The 21,827-nt window shown below is 39.2% G+C and overlaps 2 protein-coding genes across 2 annotated transcripts in view; both read right to left on the bottom strand.

Moving 5' to 3' along the window:
* Positions 1–21,827, bottom strand: part of PARL (presenilin associated rhomboid like) — a 530,597-nt gene that overhangs the window by 239,314 nt on the left and 269,456 nt on the right. The window lies entirely within an intron of this gene.
* LOC132574320 (uncharacterized) overlaps positions 1–21,827 on the bottom strand; it is a 113,004-nt gene that overhangs the window by 43,876 nt on the left and 47,301 nt on the right. The gene's annotated exons all lie outside the window — the stretch shown is intronic.

Genomic DNA, 21,827 nt, shown 5'->3' with positions numbered 1-21,827 from the left:
GAAGTATTTATGATCTAACTTATAACGTTCAACAAACACCAGGAACTTCTCCCAGCAGGATCATAACTCAGCCAAGAAAAATGAACTAGCCAGTTCAAGAGACAGCCAAACTTTATGGCTTCTTTTCTCTCTGCTTTCCGAATTAGGACTCAGGTAGGAGTCAGGACAAATGAGCAAGTCAAACAATCCTGTACAGAAATAGCAAAATGCCTCTTTGAGAGTATTTTTTCCTAGGCTTTGTTGAGTGGGTTTGGCAGATTCAGGAAGGGAAGTCAAACCACTTTGTTCTGCACTGATGCCTTCTCCATAAATAAACAATAGCTCCTAGCATCAGTGTAAGAATGCACATGCTCAAGGTATTTCCAGGCTACTTTAGACCATTAGGCAAAAAAGCAAACATTTCCCCCCAGTGTTCAAGGATGCTGTTTGCAATACATAATCAAGTTATGATTTGGACAGAGGAATGTTTGCCCATCGCTATGTGTAATTAAGCCCATGTTATGTTACTATGATGTAGATATATATCCTCACATTACCACAGGTCTTTAGATAGTTTTCTGGATGAACACAATGTTGGTTGTGAAAATAAGAAATCAGACTTCTGAATCAATCTACTAAAGAAGCTAGAGATCATTTTCTGGAATTAGCCAACTGAAGCAGTGTTGCTGGGACTAGAACAGCACCTTGGTTCAGGATTGCCAGGGCTTGTACCTTTAAGAGCTCAACAGGTAGGAGAATTTCATGCTGTATGGCTTGTCTCATCTCCACAGGGCTGTGCTGGGAAAATTCACAGAAAGTAGAGCCAGGGTGGTATAGCGGTTGTAAGGCTGTCAACTCTGTGTTAGGAAATACCTGGCAATTGGGGAGAGGGACTGGGGAAGGATTTAGGAGCCATAGAAACTAATCTCTGTAGTATGGAGCCATAGGGACCCAAAGCAGCCATAGGAACAGATCTCTGTAGTCTCTGGAGATAACTTGTTATTCTGGAAGATCTCCAGGCCCTACCTGGAGGCTGCAGCCCTATTAGAATGACAGACTACAATCTGGGGCCTGGACAAGATGCTAGGTTTAACATGTAACTGCCACAGAAACTTGTAGTCAGACTGCAGCTGTGCATTCCCTGTGGGAGCTCCATTCTAAAACACTGAATTATATCTGGACCCCACCTCAGCACAGGGGATAGGAAAAACTTTCTCTGGAGGGCCATTATTTGCCCAGTTGTGGGTACACATGGACAAATGCTGCACACACAATCTTCCTAGGGGTCAAATTCAGGTCAGTAAAATGGCACAGGGGAAGGGTGAAGCACTTCCTCCATCAATGCTATGGTCCCAGTCCAAACTGGCCCCTTGCGGTACTTCAGGATGGAGTTCCCATAGGGAAATCATAGCTGCAATCTGACTGTAAGTCCTTGTGGTGCTCAGTTGTCATAAGCTGCTCCCCTACTGGGGAGAAAAGCAGTGTATAAATAATAATGGATAAATAAATAATAAAAACATTTAATAAATGTTTTTATCCATTCTATGCATCACTTAAAAGTACAGTAGTCTTCTCAGGGCCTGGACTTGGTAATTTGCTTGGACCTGCTTATAACAACATTGCTGCTTTTTAAAATGTGTATTAATGAACCCAGTATCTGAAGACCCTGAATGTACATAAAGGTCCCAGCATCTGCGTTTTTGCTAGGACATGTGCTAAAGAAATGGCAACATCTGACTGGATGCATTCCACCTTTTCTCCTGGAACCACTTCTAATGAAGACAAGACTGCATGTCTTTTGAGGGCCAGTCCAGTGTGAATTCTTTCTTTAATTTATGCTCAGTGTCCTACAACATGAGGCACACCCACGTGAAACCAGTTTATCAAAAACTCCAGTCCCTGCAGTTTCATCTGAACAACTAACTCTGAAAGGTCTGAAGACTCTCAAATGCTGTAAAACAGAAACAGTCAATAAAACAGTGCCTGAGCTCTGCACTGCTCTGCTGAAAAATAGACTGGATTCCTTCACAAAGAGAACTATTCATATAAAAGCCTCACATCAGCTGTTTAACATTGTCAGGAGATCAAACCCTCCAAATTCCCACGGCCCCGGTGGGTCATATGCAACAGTTGGTTACACAGTAGCATAATGTAACTCCATAATGGGGAAAGATTAATATTCATATGGCATTCAATGGGATTAAACTGCTAAGCGGCGATTCATATATTGGCAAGTGTTAGTTTCCTCTGTACTCTACCAGACATCTAGTTAGCACAGTTTACAGTTGGTCCCCAACTGTTGGTGCTATTGTGGGCTCCATTTCATTCAGAGATTCATGAATGCACACCAAACTCACTGAGTGACGCAATGCTTCATCATTATTGTGCTTGCCATCCTTTTCTGGCAAGGCTCCCTGTTCATTTACACATCATAAGGGTTAGAGCCTTGAAATTTAACAAATGCAAAAGGTTATCAGAATGCAGAATCCCACACCAAATTACAAAGCCCATACTTGTGTGATGTGATGGCAGCTGCACGGAAAACACACACACAGCCCAGCCCAATCCCTCTGGATGGAAAGAGTTTGGGTCAGTTTGCTGGATGTTTGTTTCTAGAGCAGGCAGAATTAAACATTATTTGAATGCTTCAAAATGTTGCTATAAACAAATCAGGTTCAAAAGTTAGGAACATTGTAAAAACCTCCTTCAGCCTTCAAAGGTTTCTTGTGCCATGAAGCAAACTTTGCTTGCACAGCTCCAAGTAGAAGCTTCAACAATACAAAGTGATTTTGTTTTGATGGGATCACAGCTGTTGAAGAACTAACATAGCACATAAAACAGTGATTTCAGTCTCTCAGAAGGATAAACATGTGGTGTGCACCATTATTTCAGAACAGTATGATCTTGCCCAGGCAACTTAAAAGTACAGAACAGTATTTACCAAGGGATAATCAATACAAATTAGGAACAAGCATGTTAAACAGGGAAATGATCTGAAAACATTAGATTAATAGGAGTGCAATTAGCGTTTGCTGCCATCAGCCTAGATTGTGGGTGGCTGACTGGCAGGTATTTTTTCACGTGCATTCTGGTTTTGCTCCAGAAAAACCCAGCTGTTGGCAAAGGTGTGGTCAAATAACATGTCCAATAGAAATAATCCTAATGTTCAACAACTGTTTCAAATTTCAAGTTAGACAGTAAGCATCCTTGTTGACGGAAGATGCAAAGTGCAACTTGTTCTGCTCCTAGACCTGTCAGCAGTAAATCTGAAACATGCAAATAGCTGTGGGAATTAAAGGTCTAACATGGGTATCAACCAACTAAAAGAGGCCAGAAACCTTTAATTGGAATTAACCAAGTGGAGCTTTGTTACTGGGAGGACAATAGAATCACTGTTTTAGAAGTGTGACAGATATCCCCGGGGGGGGGGGGGGTCAATATCAATACCCAGTTTACTACAGCTGTACCAGCAACATTAAAAATGTAGGAGGTGCCTTCTCTTGAAAGGTTCCCTTTGCAACAATTCACATCTAGAGCAACCCTTGAGAAATTTATAAAGTGTAAAGGGACTTCAATGCAGGTCTATTCTGCACTAAGTGATTTATGTTCAACAATTGTCATGACCAAGTAGAGGTCAGTTGATGTTTCATCCCGTGATCATGATGGGGAAGATGTCAGAGGTCACTTTCCCATCAAGTGCTACCCCATGACTACACAAATGACAGAGGAGGAGGAGAATTGATTCATACTCTGCCCTTCACACACAGAGGTTTACAATCTCTATTCCCATCCTCTCCCCACAAAAAGATACCCCGTGAAGTAGGTGGGGCTGAGAGAGCTCTCAGAGGACTGCTTTTGAGAGGACAGTTCTGCTGAGAATCTGTGGTTGGCCCAAAGTCACACCAGCAGCCACATGTGGAAGAGTGGGGAATCAAATCCAGTTCTCCCAGATCAGAATTTGTGCACTTAACCACTACACCAAACTGACTGTCCTTGTTTCGGAAGTGAGTAAGTGGCAATTCAATTGGTGCCCAATACGATACTATTACATATCAATAAATAAAATATGCATTGAGCTTTGACATTTTTTTTTACTTATGCAAACAGCTTTGCAATTCCATATCATTCACACCTTTCCATTTAGGATTCTAAGTGGTCTTTTTGCATTTTAACTTGCAGCTGAATGATGATAGACATATGTATTAGATATAAGTCTGTATGCCAACCTGAGCAACAAATATCTGGGCCAAACTAGATGTGATGGCATGGCATCCTTGTGGTGGCCATCAGGCTACAGCTTCCATTTTTAAGTCTTTTTAAAATGCCACGGCTTGCAGAGAAGCACTCTTGCACCTCTCCCCCCACATGCATTTTCAAGTGCCAAAATAGCAAGGGGGGGATATGGCCAATTCAGTACAGCTTTTTAAAATGACTTTAAAATGGTGGTAGCATCCTCATGACAGCCATGAGAATGCTGCCACATCTGGTTTGGGCCTCAGGCATTTAGATGTTCTGTATTAAAAGACAGTGGACTAACCCTTATTCTTGCTTTTAACTCCTTAATGTTTATCTAAACTTTACATGTTGGTGAAACTCAAAAACCTATGCTTGAGTGTTTAAGTAGAGACTAAAAAGAAAGCCTCTCTCAGAGTTTTAAAGATCTTGTTGAATAGAAGAAACACTTACTTGTTGGCAACAAATTATCTGGTCTTGTGTTAGTTACCTCAGTCTTATTACCTGCTCACCTCATACATCCTCCACCTGATTCCACCTGACCTTTTCTCCTACATATTGAATAAAATATTTTGTTTATTTTGAACTTTTAAAAGCCTCTTGTGTGCCATTTCAAAAGCAGAGTTTTAAAAGGTAATTTTGTCTCTTCCCTCAGTTTCCTGGGCTGGGTGGAGGGGGGGGGAGAGAGAGAGAGAATAGTGACTGAGTGGGACAGCCATAGACAAATAAGAAAACAGATAATGTGCTGCTCAGCAGAAAGAAGACAGAAGGCAAAATCTTGTGTGTGAGGGAGGGTGGGAAGAGGGCAAGACAACACAGCAAGCTGCACTTGCCCAGTAGTGTTAAGGAAGCCCTACTGGGCACATGCAGCTTGTCACGTTGATTTTAAAGATGCCTGGACAAAGAGAGGGAAGGAGTGTTGGCTGCTGCAGCTCCTGGGTGGTCTGATGAGAGGTGAGGCAGTGTGGTGTGGTAGGGTGGGGGTAAATTGGCAGTGAAAGGGATGGGATTGAGAGGCAATGAGAAGTAGAGGGCATTAGCGAGGGTCGGCATCTCTGGGCACATTCCTTATCAAGCCTCACAGCATATTAGTTTCTGATAGGCATCAAATGATATTTTCTGCCAGCACCCCATCTAACAGCCTGGAGAAAATAAATTGTTTGCCAGCTGGTGCATGTGTAGCTTGAGTTAACCACCACTGTATTTGTGTTGGTAAGATTTCTTATCCAGCTGGGAAAGATGTTTTCCGTTTTAGGCCTTACTGTTCCTAAGAAAAAGCTCTTGGAATGTTCGGTTCCCTAGGCAACTATTTTTTAAAAAAACTCTTTTCTTATGGTAACCTGCAGTGATCCCCCTTCCCCTTTGCAAGTACTCATCTTTCATAACACGGCTGCATTCCTCAGCCTATTCTCCGGACTAGTGTCCCATGACCACTAGGAGAGGGAAGGTGGATTACAGATCACACCAGAGTACTATGGAAGGGCCCTGAGTAGCAGCTGTACCTCACTATGGCCATTCAGTCTGAACTTCTTAGCCTAACAAGTGAGTCACAGTCTATAAGAGTAAACAATGTGTTCCCTGTGCCATAGGAAGTTGCATGCTTTGGAATTAGCACTTCAAAATTTCACAGGATTGGCTGACATGCTCTTTTCCCTCACCTGGAGAGCTGCTTGCTGAATGCAACATGATGGTGAACTATTATCAGGGCAAACTTAGCTATTTTCACCCCACAGAGACTGACCAGTGTTACCAGAACTTGTGGGGCAGTTGTAGGGCTCTTGTTCATTCCCACCTTCTGTTGGAAAAGTGCTTGCAAATGCAAGCTTCTTCATTCTTAGAAAGGATATTTGAAACCAATACTCCATGCAAGGATTTTTAAAAAAAAAAAAACACCCTCACTTTTCCAGACTCCAGTTATGGTGCATTTAATGCAATCACTCCTTTTTAATAGCTTTTTAAATTAAAAACACTGGTTCTAGACCTCGAGTTACCAACTGCCTGTAGAAAATTGACCTACCACTTTAATATCAGTGTAATCTGCAGCAAATACCAGCTGATAACTAGTTAACTCCAAGCCATGAAAAGCTCCAGTGGTGATTTCAGCCCATTAAATTGTTGGTAAACAGCTTCCTCCAGGTCTGCTGGCAACCATACCTTAAGAATACTCCCAAATTTTGCATTTACCCTTAGAGATTTTGTATCTTCTCCCAGTAATTATACTGCAACACAGTCAGTTTCGGTTTCATTATTATTATGGTCATCCACCAGATCCAACTGACAGTGCAACATAGCCTGTACTTGAATGAAATGATGCCCAGATATAAAGTAGGCTGTGTGCATGATTATTAAAAAGCAGGATTCAGAACCAGCTTAAAAAACAGATTAACTACATGCCTTGTCTAAATTCTCTTTCACTCAAGAGTCAAGGGTAATAGGACTCTGCAGCAAGTCAGGCAACTGGTCCCCTAACACTCCCCCCACAACCTAGCTACAGTGATCCATGCAACAGTCATCTCTAGGCTGAATTACTGTAACTCACTTTTTGCAAAGCTACCCCTGAGACAGATACAGAAACTGCAGCTGGTCCAAAGTGCAGTGGTGCATGTCCTCACAGGAACACCACTGAGAGCACATGTACATCCGGTGCTGTGCAGGCTCCCAGGTGAATTTCAAGGTCTTGGTTGTTACGTTCATAGCACTATGTGGACTCGGACCAACATATCTGCTGGGCCATCTCTCCCGATACAGCCCCCTTGCACTCTTCCCATCAACATCTGCTAGTCATCCCAGGCCCCAAAGATGTACACTTAGCCTCAATCACAGCCAGAGCCTTCTCATCTCTGGGGCTGGGGCTGGCCTGGTGGAACACTCGCCCTAGTGAGACCCAGGCACTGTGGGATTTAATATAGTTCCACAGGGCCTGTAAAACAGAGATGTTCCACCAGGCCTATGGTCGAGATGGCAGCAATCCATCTACAATGGCCTCCCCTGCTCTGCCTTAGAAGCATCTAAAATCCACCATAGCTGCTTTCCTCACCCATCCACTTCCCTTGTTCCATCTCAATCTGCAGCTACACATAATTGGAATCTCAACCAATTCATTAAATTGTTTAGCTGGCACCTCTTAGGGGTTTTTATGTATTAATATTGTATTGAAATTGGGTTTTTTAATGAATTACGATATATTGTATTTTTAAATCCTTGTATGTTTTAAGAATGTTTTAACCCTCCCTGAACCTGCTGCGCCGGGTGGGGGAGGGTTGAAAGTCAAATGAAATAAATAAACTAAAGCAGACAATTTCACAATCTGTTTTTGCCTTCTGTCAATCATGGGCTTCCTATTCCTTCTGCAGAGACCTGACCTCATCCGCTATCCCCTTCACAAGGCACATGTGAAAAAAATGCTATAAAGAGTTGTGTTGTCGGTTTTGTCACATGGTTGCAAAAGTGAACCGATCAACTTCCACACCACATCTGGGCAGCTTTACCAGTTTCTTGGTCACTTTGTCCAAATTTCCACTACCATCACTGTCTATCTTTCAAGCTGCTAACCAAGCCAATTGCAGCACTCCACACTCCAGCTCATTAGTAACTCATCCACTTTGTGGACCATCCAAGTACCTTCAACAGAGTGCTCTGCATCTGCTTCGTCACTGCTGACTTCTGATTCCCTCTCCACGTTGCTTCCTTTATCTCCTGGTAAGACACCCTGATTATTGAGAGGATATTTCTGCTTTTTATTCCATTTTGACTAACTTGCCTCACAGTTTCTGTCCAAGGAAACAATCCCTCTTCTTATACCTGTGGTACAACTCAAGTTCCCTATTTTCCCAGGGAGCATCACTGACAGGTATGGTTTCCTTTGGGTGAGAGATCTCTTAAGATTTTTGGTGTCCTCCTAATAATTATTTTATTTGTAAATATACAAACTGTGCAAGCAGGCTTCTACAAGTAGAAAAAACCTCACTGACCCTGCCTGAGATTCTCAGAAAACCACTGTTTCAGCCTTCCACTAGCTTCAGCTAAAAATACACAACTCTCTACCTAACTCACTGCCTCTTAACAGTCTGCCTCTAAATTCAAACAACAAAAAGCCAACCGTTTTCATTTCCTGTCTTCTGGCTGATGGGTGTCACTATTCTAATGCTTAGAAAAGATGCCAGCTATTAGGAAGTCACCCGTTTTCAAGATTCTTTTTGTGAAAGTCACTCATTGGCTGCACATTAACAGTGACAGGCCCATTCACTACCACCCAGATAGGCCAAACTCACAACACCGTCATCTGACCTCAGCCTGAACTGGAAAAAGTCTTTTTGGAGGAAAGGAGTGTAAAAGACCTGCATCAGCAAACTCTGAAGTGAAAGTGCTCTGTTGTATTTATGATTATGCAGCAGTAACAAAAACACTTTGCATCACTATCTTAATCATGTTTATTCAGAATTAAATTATGTAAGTTTACATGGGAGTTATTTCCAGGTATATATGTGAAGGCAGAGCCTCTAAATAATTAATTAATACCCCTATAATAATGAATATAATGAATAAGAGCATGCTTTGCCTCCAAAACTAAAATGTCTGATATAATTATCTGTTGGAGTACTAACTTCTGCCTTAGCGGGTGTGTGCCTAAAGCTGGCTGACTAGATAAGCTAACGGCCTCTTGGAGCTGCCTTGCTGTAATATATAAGTAAGGGAATGATGTCATGGAATGATACTGGGGAGAACTCAGCAAAGGCGGGACTCTTGAAATCAGATAAGCCTGTGAGCCTGCTGGAAAGCACAGCCAGCCCCAGGAAAGCCATTGACTCTAAAATTTACTAAAGACTCTATCCGGCCTTAAGCCATCCAGTAAAGACTGTTAAAAGTCAGCAGCATGTAGCTGGTAGGGCTTGCTTGAAAGCAGGTCCAGCGTACCCGAGCTTCATCGGCAGCCCTGCCCCAGCCACACCCGGAGGCTGGCTGGCCTACGCACAGCCGAAGCTTTTGAGGAAGTCATCTGGAGCCACATAAAGTTAGACATTTTTTTGTATTAGTTACTCTGAACCTTTTTGAGCCTCCTTCATCATTTCTTGTATTGAGTGTGTAATTGGAAAAGGTGCTATTTCATTGTAAGTTTTGATGAAATGCACGCTTCAGGTGCTCTTATTGCTGCAATTTTATGCTGTGCTTTAGCCTGTGTTGTTCTCAAGTTGCAAGATGTACTAAATGTTGGGAAGGAGAAAGTTCACAATGCATGCTGCGTGTCCAATCTAGGGAAGTGTATGGAGCTTGTATAGAACGTAACACAAAAATAGTTTGTGTAGAATGTGGAGTGGTCTTATTATCAGGCAAAAATTGAGTATCCTGGTTCAGAAGGAATAATACCCCATAGAGGGAGTTTCTGTTGCTTGACTTTACAGTGAGTATGCTGGCCAGTTAATTTAAAACCTTACAAGGTGAAAAAGCCAAAGCTTAAGCCACCTGGCCAGGAGACTAAGAAAATTCTGTATAAGGCTGTGTTTAATGATGCTCAGGATGAAAAATTTGTTATTCCAGAACCTGAGAGTAATCTTTTTATAGCCCTGGCTGAACAGATAGCCACCTCCCTAAATATTTCAAACTGTTGGGTGTGTGGAGGTTCGCTGATGAGTGAAAGGTGGCCTTGGGTTGGCATGAAGGTTTTGCCTTCAGACTTGGTCCGATGGAATAAACCTAGATCGGAGTCAAAGTCAGAAGAGAAGAAGATCTGGGAATTGCAGACAGTGGTGAATGGAGAATTGTGCATTTCCCAGGATGTGTTGTGGGAGAATTGTGCATTTCCCAGGATGTGTTGTGGGTGAATGGAAAGCATGTTGGGCACTCTTTGTGCTGCCGGACTTTGTTAGTCAGCTCCACTAAGGAGAAGATGAAATAGGTAGCGGCAGATGGCACTTTTATAGAGGATTTTCAGCCGTGGGAAAATGTTAGCAGCGTAAATAAATATTCTAATGCTGCTTCAGATTCCTCTGATCAATGGATGGCTCCTGAAGAGTTATATTGGATCTGTGGTAAAATGGCTTTTGCACTTCTGCCCAGCAGATGGCATGGGACTTGCATTATTGGAACAATACATCACAGCTTCTTTCTTTTGCCTTTAAATGTTGGTTCTGCCTTGGGAACCCCAGTATCCGATGACTATGTTAGGTTAAAACAATTTTTATTTAGTAAAATATGGTAACAATATTTTATTCCTGCATCATTAATAACTTCTTTTTATCTATCCCATATATTACTTTCTAACCACCCCTCCCCCCGTTACTTGAATCCCGCCGGTGTTATTTACTTATAATACTAATATTAAAAGGTACCCTTAACTAATAAAAACAAAAATTTACATTCTTCTTCCTTCTAAGACTTAATCATTATAAAAAATTGTCCTTTTATTTTCCACTCTTTTTCTACATATCTTCTGAACTTTTTTCACTCCATCTTAAAAACTTCTAAGTCATAGTCTCTTAAAATTCTTGTTAATTTGTCCATTTCACTCCATGTCTTAACTTTTACAATCCAATCCCATTCTCTGGTATTTTTTCTTGCTTCCACAACTGCGCATATAATGTCCTAGCAACTGAAAGCAAGTACCAAATTATAGTTCTATCTTCTTTTGGAAATTTTTCCATTTGTAATCCCAACAGAAAAGTCTCTGCAATTTTCTTAAATTCATATCCCAAGATCCTAGAAATTTCTTGCTGAATCATCTGCCAATACTTTTTTGCTCTTTCACAAGTTCACCACATATGGTAGAAAGAACATTCATGTTTTTTACATTGCCAACATCTTTCTGGCATCTTATTGTTCATCTTTGCCAACTTTTTTAGGAGTCATATACCATCTATACATCATTTTAAAACAGTTCTCTTTAATACTATGACACGTCGAAAGCTTCATAGAGTTCTTCACAGATATTCCCAAGTTTCCATCTGTATTTCTTTATTTACATTTATTGCCCACTTAATCATTTGAGATTTCACTACTTCATCTTCTGTAGGCCATTTTAAAAGTAATTTATATAGTTTTGAAATTAATTTTTCATTGTCTCCAAGCAGAACTCTTTCCATTTCTGTTTGCTGTTTTCTTACTCCTTCCGTTTTAATATCATTATCCACCAAGTTCTTTATTTGTTGCATTTGGAACCAATCATATTTATTATTCAGCTCTTCAGCAGTTTTCAATTCTATTTTGCCACTTTGTATTTTTAATAGTTTATTATATGACAACCACTTTTCTTCACCCGTCTCAGCTGTTATTTTTATTACTTCTGCTGGCACTATCTATAACGGTTTTCTCTCATCTCCATATTTCTTATATTTCATCCATGTATTTAGCAAATTATTTTTTATATAATGGTGAGGAAAAAAACCATCCATCTTTTTTTCCCATAATACATATAAGCGTGCCAGCCAAATTTATTTCCATGACCTTACAACGCTAAGAGTTTTTTGTTTAACAGCATCATCCATTCTTTTATCCACACTAAACAAACTGCTTCGTGATATAATTTTAAATCTGGTAATTGGAATCCGCCTCTCTCTTTTGCATTGTTAAAATTTTCATTTTAATCCTTGGTTTCTTCCCAGCCCACACAAACTCTGAAATTTTTCTTTGCCATCTATTAAATTGTTTACTGTCTTTCACAATCGGGATAGTTTGAAACAAACACATTATTCTTGGTAGAATATTCATTTTAATTGCAGCTATTCTGCCCAGCAATGACAAATTAAGTTTATTCCATTTTAACATATCTTCATCCATTTTACGCCATACCCTCTCATAATTATTTTTGAACAAATCAATATTCTTCATTGTTATCTCCACACCCAAATATTTTACCTTAGAGGTCACTTCACAACCCGTTAGCCTCTGCAATTCCTTTCGTTTATTTACCTGCATATTTTTACATAGAAATTTTGATTTTTCTTTATTAATACAAAGTCCCGCCAATTCCCCATATTCTTGTATTTTAGCTAACAACAAAGGTGTGACTTGTATGGGATTTTCATTTATAAACATTATATCATCTGCAAATGCTCTATATTTGTAAATAAATCCTTTTACTTTTAATCTTTCTATTTCTTTATCTTCTTGGATTTGCATCAGTAAGATTTCAAGAGTCATTGTAAACAACAGTGGGGAAAGCGGACAGCCTTGTCTTGTACCTTTGCTAATTATCATGTCTTCTGTAAGATCTGCATTTATACATAGCCTTGCACGTTGTTCAGTATATATTGCTTTTATCATCCTTATAAAGTTTTCCCCCAACTCCATTTTCTCCATTACTGCAAACATAAAGTCCCAATTTAAATTATCAAATGCTTTCTCTGCATCCACAAAGAATAATGCTACTTCCTTTTCTGGATGTCTTTCATAATATTCTACAATATTTACAACAGTTCTAATATTGTCTCTTATTTGCCTTTTGGGGAGAAACCCCGCTTGATCTTCCTTTATAAAATTTGTCAAATGTTGTTTAAGCCATTCTGCCAAGATTCTTGTGTATATTTTATAATCATTATTTAATAGTGAGATTGGTCTATAATTTTTTACATTCGTGACATCTCTATCTTCCTTTGGAATCAACGAAATAACAGCTTCCTTCCACATATGTGGTATTTTCTCTTTTATTCTTATCATGTTCATCAATTTCTGAAGTTTTGGTATTAACTCCTCTTTGAAGGTTTTAAAAAAATTAGCTTTATATCCATCTGGCCCAGGTGCTTTTCCATTTTTCATTGCATTAATTGCTGCTTTAATTTCTATTTTTTCAATCGGATCATTCAAAACTTTTTCCATATTTTCTGTTAAGGGTGCTATTTTAATCTTTTGTAAATACTCTTCCATCTTTTCTTTCTTTATTTTAACACCCTTAAAAAATTCGGCATAATACTTAAAGAATTCTCTTTTTATTCCTTCTTGATCTACCACCTCTCTTCCCTCCACCACAATTTTATTAATAATTTTACTTTCTCTCTTTTTCTTCAGTTGCCAGGCCAAATATTTTCCAGGTTTATTTGCTCCCTCAAAAGATTTCTGCTGCAATCTTTTCAGATTCCATTCCAGTTCTTTATTTAACAAATGTCTCATTTGTGTTTGTAATATTGTAATCTCCCTCATAATTTTCTTTTTCCCAGGCCTTTTTCTCAGTTCCCCTTCTTTTTTCTTTATTTAATTTTGAATGTCCAGCATCTGTTTTCCTTTTGCCCTCTTGTCTTTATTATTGAACTTAATCAATATTCCTCTCATTACTGCTTTATAAGCATCCCACACCGTCTGAAATTCTATATCTTCTTTCTCATTTATTTGGAAGAAAGCTTTAGTTTCATTTTCTAGAGATGTCACTATTTCTTTATTCTGTAGTAAATCTTCATTCAATCTCCATCTTCTCGACTTTTTAGAGAATTTTGTAATCCACATTATTGGATTATTTTTGTTTTAAACAATTTTATTGATAACATATGGTAGCAAATTCTGATTATATCATTACTATCTTAACCCATATGATATTTTCCAATCCCCCCTCCCTCCGTTACTAGACTCCCGCCGAGGTCATATACTTAAGTCCAGTTATAAAGGTACCCTTAACCAGTCAAAGTTCAATTTCTTTCTTTTCTCATATTCATGTTAAAAAATTGTCCAATGTCTTTTTACATTTCACTCTTTCTCTATATATCCTCTAAATTTCTTCCACTCCTTTTTAAACACATCCAAATCATAGTCTCTTAAAGTTCTTGTTAATTTGTTCATCTTGCTCCACGATAAAACTTTCACAATCCAATCCCATTTCTCTGGTATTTTTTCTTGCTTCCACAACTGCGCATACAACATCCTAGCAGCTGAGAGCAAAATCCACATTATTGGGTTATGATCAGCCCCTATTTTAGGTAAAATCTCTATTTTCTTTGTTATAAGGCCTAAATCTTTAGTACCCCACAACATGTCAATTCTGGAAAAAGGTATAGTCCCGCACTTCAGGATTAAATTTCCTCCATATATCCTCCAAATTTTCTTGTTTGACCAATTCAAAAAAAGACTTTGGCAATTTTCCTTTTTTATTATTTTTCTCCCCAGACCTATCCAGTGTGTTCTTAATTATTCCATTAAAGTCCCCAATTATCAAAACTTGATCATATGTCACTTCATCAAATTGTTGTATAATATCTTTTTTAAAAGCATCCTTTGTTCCATTTGGTGCACACAGGCCCAGTAACAACGTTGTTGTTGTTTTTTTGCATTAATATTTCTACCACTACAAATCTTCCATCTTTATCTTTAAACACTAATTTCGGGTCCAATTCTTGTTTAATATAAAAAATCACTCCCCTTTTCTTCTGTTCAGCCAATGAATGAAATTCTAGTCCCAATTGCTTATTCCATAAAAATTTGTAATCCTTTTGTTTGATATGTACTTCTTGTAAACAAACTATATTGAATGAATGAAAGTTTAATACGGTCAAAGACCAATCAATTAAATACAAATAACTTAATAAGATACAGTCAGGCAATACTATAATGGGAATAAAACATACAGAGTATAAAATATAATTAGGCAATACTATAATGAGAATAAAACATAGACAGTATAAAATATAATTTCCTCCCCAAAACACTGATTAAATTCCAGAACCAAGGCGTTCAGTTGGGTATTTCCCTTAGGAATTGCTTCCGGAGACTTATAGCTCGTGAAGCTATAAGATACAGTCAGGCAATACTATAATGGGAATAAAACATACACAGTATAAAATATAATTAGGCAATACTATAATGAGAATAAAACATAGACAGTATAAAATATAATTTCCTCCCCAAAACACTGATTAAATTCCAGAACCAAGGCGTTCAGTTGGGTATTTCCCTTAGGAATTGCTTCTGGAGACTTATAGCTTGTGAAGCTATAAGATACAGTCAGGCAATACTATAATGGGAATAAAACATACACAGTATAAAATATAATTAGGAAATACTATAATGAGAATGAAACATAGACAGTATAAAATATAATTTCCTCCCCAAAACACTGATTAAATTCCAGAACCAAGGCGTTCAGTTGGGTATTCCCCTTAAGAATTGCTTCCGGAGACTTATAGCTCGCGAAGCAAATTTTGCCACACATAAAGTGGTTCCTTTGTTTTTATCAGCCAATAATTTGTCTAGCTGAAATCTAATATTTCTTCCAGGGACACTGGCACAGATCGGGAGTATATAATCGGCCCTAATATGCTGATATAATTTACATTGGAATAATACATGCTCCCTATCTTCCGGTTTATTGTCCCCACAAATACACAGTCTCTCCTCGTATAATTGTCCTGTGTATCTGCCTTCAATAATAGCTGACGGTAACATATCAAATCTGAGAAGAGTAAATGCTCTCCTATACTCTGCTTTGTCAAGATTTTGCAAGTATGGCATCAGTGTTATCTTATGTAACTCCTCTATTCCTGGTAAATAACCTTTAAGCTGATTCAGATCATGCTGTCTTTCAACATCCAAGATCCTCTGTTTAAGAAAGGGTTTAACCAGATTATGCTCCATATTGAGCAAAAATTGTTTAGATAGTCCATAATAGCCCAACTTGAACTCCGTTTCTCTGATCCACGGAGGAACAAACGAATCTCTTACTATCAGCCCCGCCAAACTGGTGGGCTGAATCATTAGTTTGTACCAGTAGAGAATAGCAGCAATCCACAATCTTGCTTTCACTGTAACCATACCCGTTTCTACTCTGATAAGTGAGTTGGGAGCACATGGAGGGACTTGTAATATATACCTAAGGAATTTAGATTGCACTTTCTCCGCTAACTGCCAGAGATGCTGATATGGTGTTATACTCAAAGGTGCCCCATATAACATTTGGGCGAGGGCCTTGGCCTTAAAGACCTTGACTGCAGCCCCCACGTTCTGCCCCCCGAAGGTCCAGTAGAATTTCTCTATGGCTCCTGAGCTTTTTGCTGCACTAGTTGCGACGTAGTCCACGTGTGCCTTCCTGGCCCCTGAGGCCTGAAAAACTACCCCTAAATACTTAAAGCAGCGTGTCTGTTCAATAGCCCTGTCGTTTATCTTCCAATGATATACCTTAGGTCTTTTTGCAAAGTCTAAAATTTTTGATTTTGAGTAATTTATTTCAACCTGGTTAACTTGACAGTAATGCGCTAGAATTTTCATTGCTCTCTTTAGCTCATTTGGTGTTCTAGAGATCAGCACTGCATCATCCGCATATAGCAGAAGCGGGATATGCCTATCTGCAATCTTTGAAGCATGCACCTCTGGACCACTTAGATGTTCCCCCAGATCGTTTATAAAGAGATTGAACAAGAGTGGGGCCAAGATGCAGCCTTGCTTAACTCCCTTCCCTACTTTGATAGCTTTCGTGAGATGTCCCTTCGGGTTTATCCTTATCCTGATCTTGGTGTTCCTATATAATGCCTTTATCAATGCCAGTAGCCTCTGATCGATTCCCATCCCTCTCAATTTTTCCCACAGTATGTCCCTCTGTACCATGTCGAAGGCAGATTTGAAATCTATAAAGGCAGCGTATAGGGCAGAGGTGCTGTTAGATGAATATTTGGTAATAAGATGGTCCAATACTACACAATGGTCCAAACTGGAACATCCCGGTCTAAACCCAGCCTGTTCTTCTCTCAAGATGTTATTATGCTCGATCCACTCCCACAGTTTCTCTTTAAAATGGCTGGCATATAATTTGTTTAGGATACTTAAAAGACTAATAGGTCTATAGTTATTTGGATCATTTCTATCTCCTTTCTTATGAATAGGTACAATAATTCCAGTATCCCAGCCCGTGGGTACCCTCGCTGTCCTGTCTATTTCGGAGAATAATTTGGCGAGTACTGGAGCCCACCAGTCAGCGTTTTCTTTAACCAGTTCAGCCGGGATGAAGTCAAGTCCTGGTGCTTTATTAAGCTTCAGGGCTCCAATTAAAGATTTTATTTCTGAAGGCTCAACCGGAGGCCACTCTGGCAATTCCTGACAATCCTCCAGGGAGCAAACCACCTCATCTGATGTCCCATACAATGCCATATAGTAGTTCTCCCATACTTCTGGAAGAATAGTATTAGTAACCTGTGTGAAGAGTCTACCTGAACCACTGTTTACCAACTTCCAGAATAGTGATGGGTTTTTAAATTTAATGGCGTGTCCCAGCTGTAGCCATGCTAGTTCTTTTGCCTCTTTCTTCTTCCTGACAATTAACTTTTTATATCTAGATTTCTGTTGTTTTAATTGTTCTCTATTGACTGCCTCTGGATCCGCCCTATATTTCAAATAGATTTTACTAAGCTCCTTCTTTGCCATCAAGCATTCGTTATCAAACCAACTGTTGTTCTTCCCTCCTCTCCTTGCTGAACTAGATATCTGCCCTTCTAATGGGGGTTGAAAATGCCGAATGAGATCCTCATATAAGTTGATGATCTCTCCCCCCTCCTCCGAAAGCCTGATGTCATTTGCTAATTTAGATATGTGCTCTTGCTCGAGAAATTCCTGCATATATTTCCTCTTTTGGTCGTCCCATTTGATCCTAACATGTTGCCCCCCAAATTCGTTGTTCCTCAAGAAACGGTCCTCAATGTGGGGATGAAGACTGGGGATTGCAATAGTCAAGGTGAGAGGAATGTGATCACTGCCACAATAGGTGGCCACCTCAAATGCTTCAACACATGGCACTAGGTTCCCTGAAACAAGAATGTAATCAATTACACTTAACCTAGTTCCAGACCAGTAAGTGTATTCCCCAGGATGATCATTAGTGTGGGAACCATTTAAAATTTTTAGGTCTAGGGCCCTAGCCATGCGAGCTAATAGACGACCAGCATAATTGCACTTTATATCTTTAGATATTCTTTCATGGGGCAAATTGGGCAGCTCGGCGAACTGAAAACAGACATCGTATCCCCTATTTAAAGACTTATCATCTTTTCCCAATCTAGCATTAAAATCACCTCCCACTAGATAGATAGATAGATAGATAGATAGATAGATAGATAGATAGATAGATAGATAGATAGATAGATAGATAGTCATTGTTCTCAAAAAAAGAAAATGAGAGCAACGAAATGAGATGCTCTTCCACAGACATACCAACACATCAACACCCCCAAAAAGGACATATACATAGACCATTTAAATGCATCTAAAAACAAATAACCATTCATAACCCTGCATTTAGCCTAACCACGGCACTTGGATAAAAGCTGCCCCTGAATCTATTTGTCTTAGCCTTCAACACTCTATATCGCCTACCTGACGGTAAGATCTCAAATAGCAAGTGGCCCGGATGTGAAGGGTCCCTTAAGATCATTTGTATCTTCCTTTTACATCCCATATTATACAGATCCACCAATGAGGGGAGAGAGCATCCACAAATCTTCTGTGCTCTTACCATCACTCTTTGGAGCACCCTTCTCTCTGCTTCCGTGCAGCTCCCAAACCACACGCAGAGGCAATAAGATAAAATGCTTTCAATGGAACTACGATAAAAGACAACCAGCAGACTCCCTGACAGTTGTTGTGATCTTAAGAGTCTTAAATAGTATAGTCGTTGCTGGGCCTTTTTCTCTAGAGCTAAAGTATTTGCCCCCCATGTTAGATCCTGTTTCATAGTAATTCCCAAAAACTTCCATTCTGTCACCTGTTCTACCATAACACCATCAATAAACAATGGCTGAATGTCCAGACTACTCTTCCTATAATCCACTATAATTTCCTTCGTCTTATTTACATTAAAAATAAGATTATTTTCTTTACTCCAGAGGGACAGCTGATGAACTTCCCTCCTGTACGCAGACTCATCATTCTCAGAGATGAGCCCCACTAACGTTGTATCATCTGCATACTTAATGATTTTGTTACTCAGACTCCTAGAAACACAATCAGACGTGTAAATAGTGAAAAGAAGTGGACTCAAGACACATCCCTGAGGAGTGCCAGTATTTAAGATCTTCACGGAAGAAGTATATCCGTCCATTTTAACCCTTTGTGAACGACCTGATAAAAAGTTCAAAATCCACTCACATATAGAGTCCGACAGCTTCAAATCCTTAAGCTTAAACAACAATCCATGGGGTGATATTGTATTAAAAGCAGAGCTAAAATCCACAAACAACATTCTAACATTCGTCGCCCTTTTATCCAAATGCGATAAGGCAGTATAAAGGACAGTATTAACAGCATCCTCAGTAGATCTATTTTTCCTGTAAGCAAACTGATGTTCGTCAAAAGTAACAGGAAGGCAGGAAATATAACATACGCTGTCGGGTATGTCCTAAATAACTCCTCCATATAAATCTCCAAATCTCTCCAGGCAAGCTCTGTGTGGGCTTTGATTTTAGTGGGGGGAATATAGACATTCAAAAACAAACAATCGATTTTTTTAAATTTGAGGATCAGAGCCATTGCCATTCTGATATAGAAAGGTGGTTGGATGACTTGGACTCTCAGAGCTGTTGATATTAGTATTCCCAAACCTCCCTTGGCTCTACCTCTCACCGACGGCTCAGCCTGCGCTTCATAAGGTGTGAGGGAGGAAATGATTTTGCCTGCTGTAGACCAAGGCCATAAATCCTTCGCTACCACGCCACAGATAACAGCTGCAGTAAATAAGGCAAAAACAGCAGCTCCTAAGCTTTAGAGGCTCTTATTAGACCAAAGAGCAGGGAAACCATATAACATTAAACAAGTCCACTCCCTGCCAGGACAGCCTTGAGGGAGCGTAGAAGAGAGAAAGACAAAAGGCAGAGTCTCACGGAGAGCAGATAACAAACAGCCGCCTCCAGGGTCCGCCGGCCATCTTCCAACAAACTATATTACAATTTTGCTTTTTAATCCAATGAAACATTGCCTTTCTTTTTTTGTGGTGAATTTAGTCAATTTACATTCCAAGATAATAATTTGTAATCCCTCATGGTGCAAATTTTTTATGTTCTTCATAAGATCCACGCAGTTCCTGTGTGCTTGTAATTGTAACCTTTTTCCTTGTAGCTCAAAGCTCAAACCTTCAGGTATTATCCATCTATACCTCATTTCATTGTCCCGTAATTTTTCTGTCAATTTCTTATATGCTCTTCTGTCATTTATCACTTGTCTTGGCAACTCCTTCATAATTCTTACTTTGCTGCCTCCCATTATCAATGTCTTTTCAAAGTTTTTATTCATGATTTTCCCCCCATTTCTTTTGTCATATATCTTATAACCACATCTCTTGGTAGATTATTTTTTTTGGCATATAGTGAGTTCACTCTATACATATAGTCATACATGTTTCTAGTCCCTTCAGGATCTTCCTCCAAAAATTCTGCAATTATTTTTATTATATACTCTTTCAAATCAGTTTCTTCAACCTCAGGTACTCCTCTCAGATGTATCCTGGTCTCCATCAATTTGCAATCATGAATTGCCACTTTTTCTTGTATTTTTAACAAGGTGGAATCATGTACTTTCACTCTCCCTTCCACCTCTTGCACTTTTTTTTTATGTCACCACAGTCTCATTTCTGAGATCCTCTATATCTTTTTTTAGCTCTTCAATATCTTTTCTAATTTCTTTTTTTGGAAGCAGTTATCATCTCTTTCATCCCTTTCATTATCCTGGCTTCCATTGCATCTAATTGGTTCTGCATTTTCTCCAGTGAAGCAGTCCTTGCACGGGTTTGCTTGTGGTCTGACATGTAAAAACACCAACAATTTTGACCTCACCAAATTAAATTTCAACTATCAGATTTAAAAGAGTGAGGTTTGCTCTTTCCAATAAGCCTAATTTCACTGTCCTCAGAGCCTCCTGGGCTCAGATATTAATTTTTAAAGTTTTTATTTTTTCCAAAATGGCGGTTGCGACTTTCTGCCTCACTTTAAAAAAAAATTCCTTTTTCCTCTAGAGGCTTCTAAAATGGTTATTAACAGTAATGTCCAATAGTATTTACCTTATAATCGTCACCTCTGTCGGTTCCACCAATTTTTAATGTCCTGAACACTTTAAAATTTTTATATAAATTTTAGCCTCCTAGCAATGGCCACCAATGTTTTTCTATGATATTATAGTCCTAGAGTAGGCTGGCTGCTTCAATGATTTCCCTTTTCCATCCGATATTTCCTGCTTTGCTTGCCACCAAACCCCCTTTTCGCTGGTAGAGAGATCTCACAATACAGCTGTGGGAGCTGCAAATCTATGACGATGGGGCTTTTTCTCCAAAACCGCAAGTAGACAAAACAATAAATTCCTTTCCACTTTTTAGCACTGTCCTTTAAATTTACAAAGTCCAAATTTCGTCCCTTCTCCCTTTCTTCTTCCAAGCTTTTTAGATTTCAATTTCCCACCTTCTGATTTTATTTTGTTTAGCTTTAATTAGTCCCGGAATGAAAGATAGCAATCTGTACCTTTTCTGTAGTTATCCAGATCAACACTGGTCTTGTATAGTTTTAGATGTTTAGCAGTATCAAAGAAGATTAAGATCCTGTCAAGCTTATGTCAAATAAATGACTCTGGAAACTTCTGCAGATTATGAAAATGCAACTCGTCTCCGGAGACCCCTCAAAGGAGCCCCCCCCCCCGGAACTCCCTTTTAGCCAAGGTAAATCTCCTCAAAGTTTCCT

Source organism: Heteronotia binoei, chromosome 6 (genome assembly GCF_032191835.1).
Source record: "Heteronotia binoei isolate CCM8104 ecotype False Entrance Well chromosome 6, APGP_CSIRO_Hbin_v1, whole genome shotgun sequence".
NCBI lineage: Eukaryota > Metazoa > Chordata > Lepidosauria > Squamata > Gekkonidae > Heteronotia > Heteronotia binoei.
Note: the sequence above shows the minus strand (reverse complement) of the source record. Positions and strands in the feature narration are given on the sequence as shown.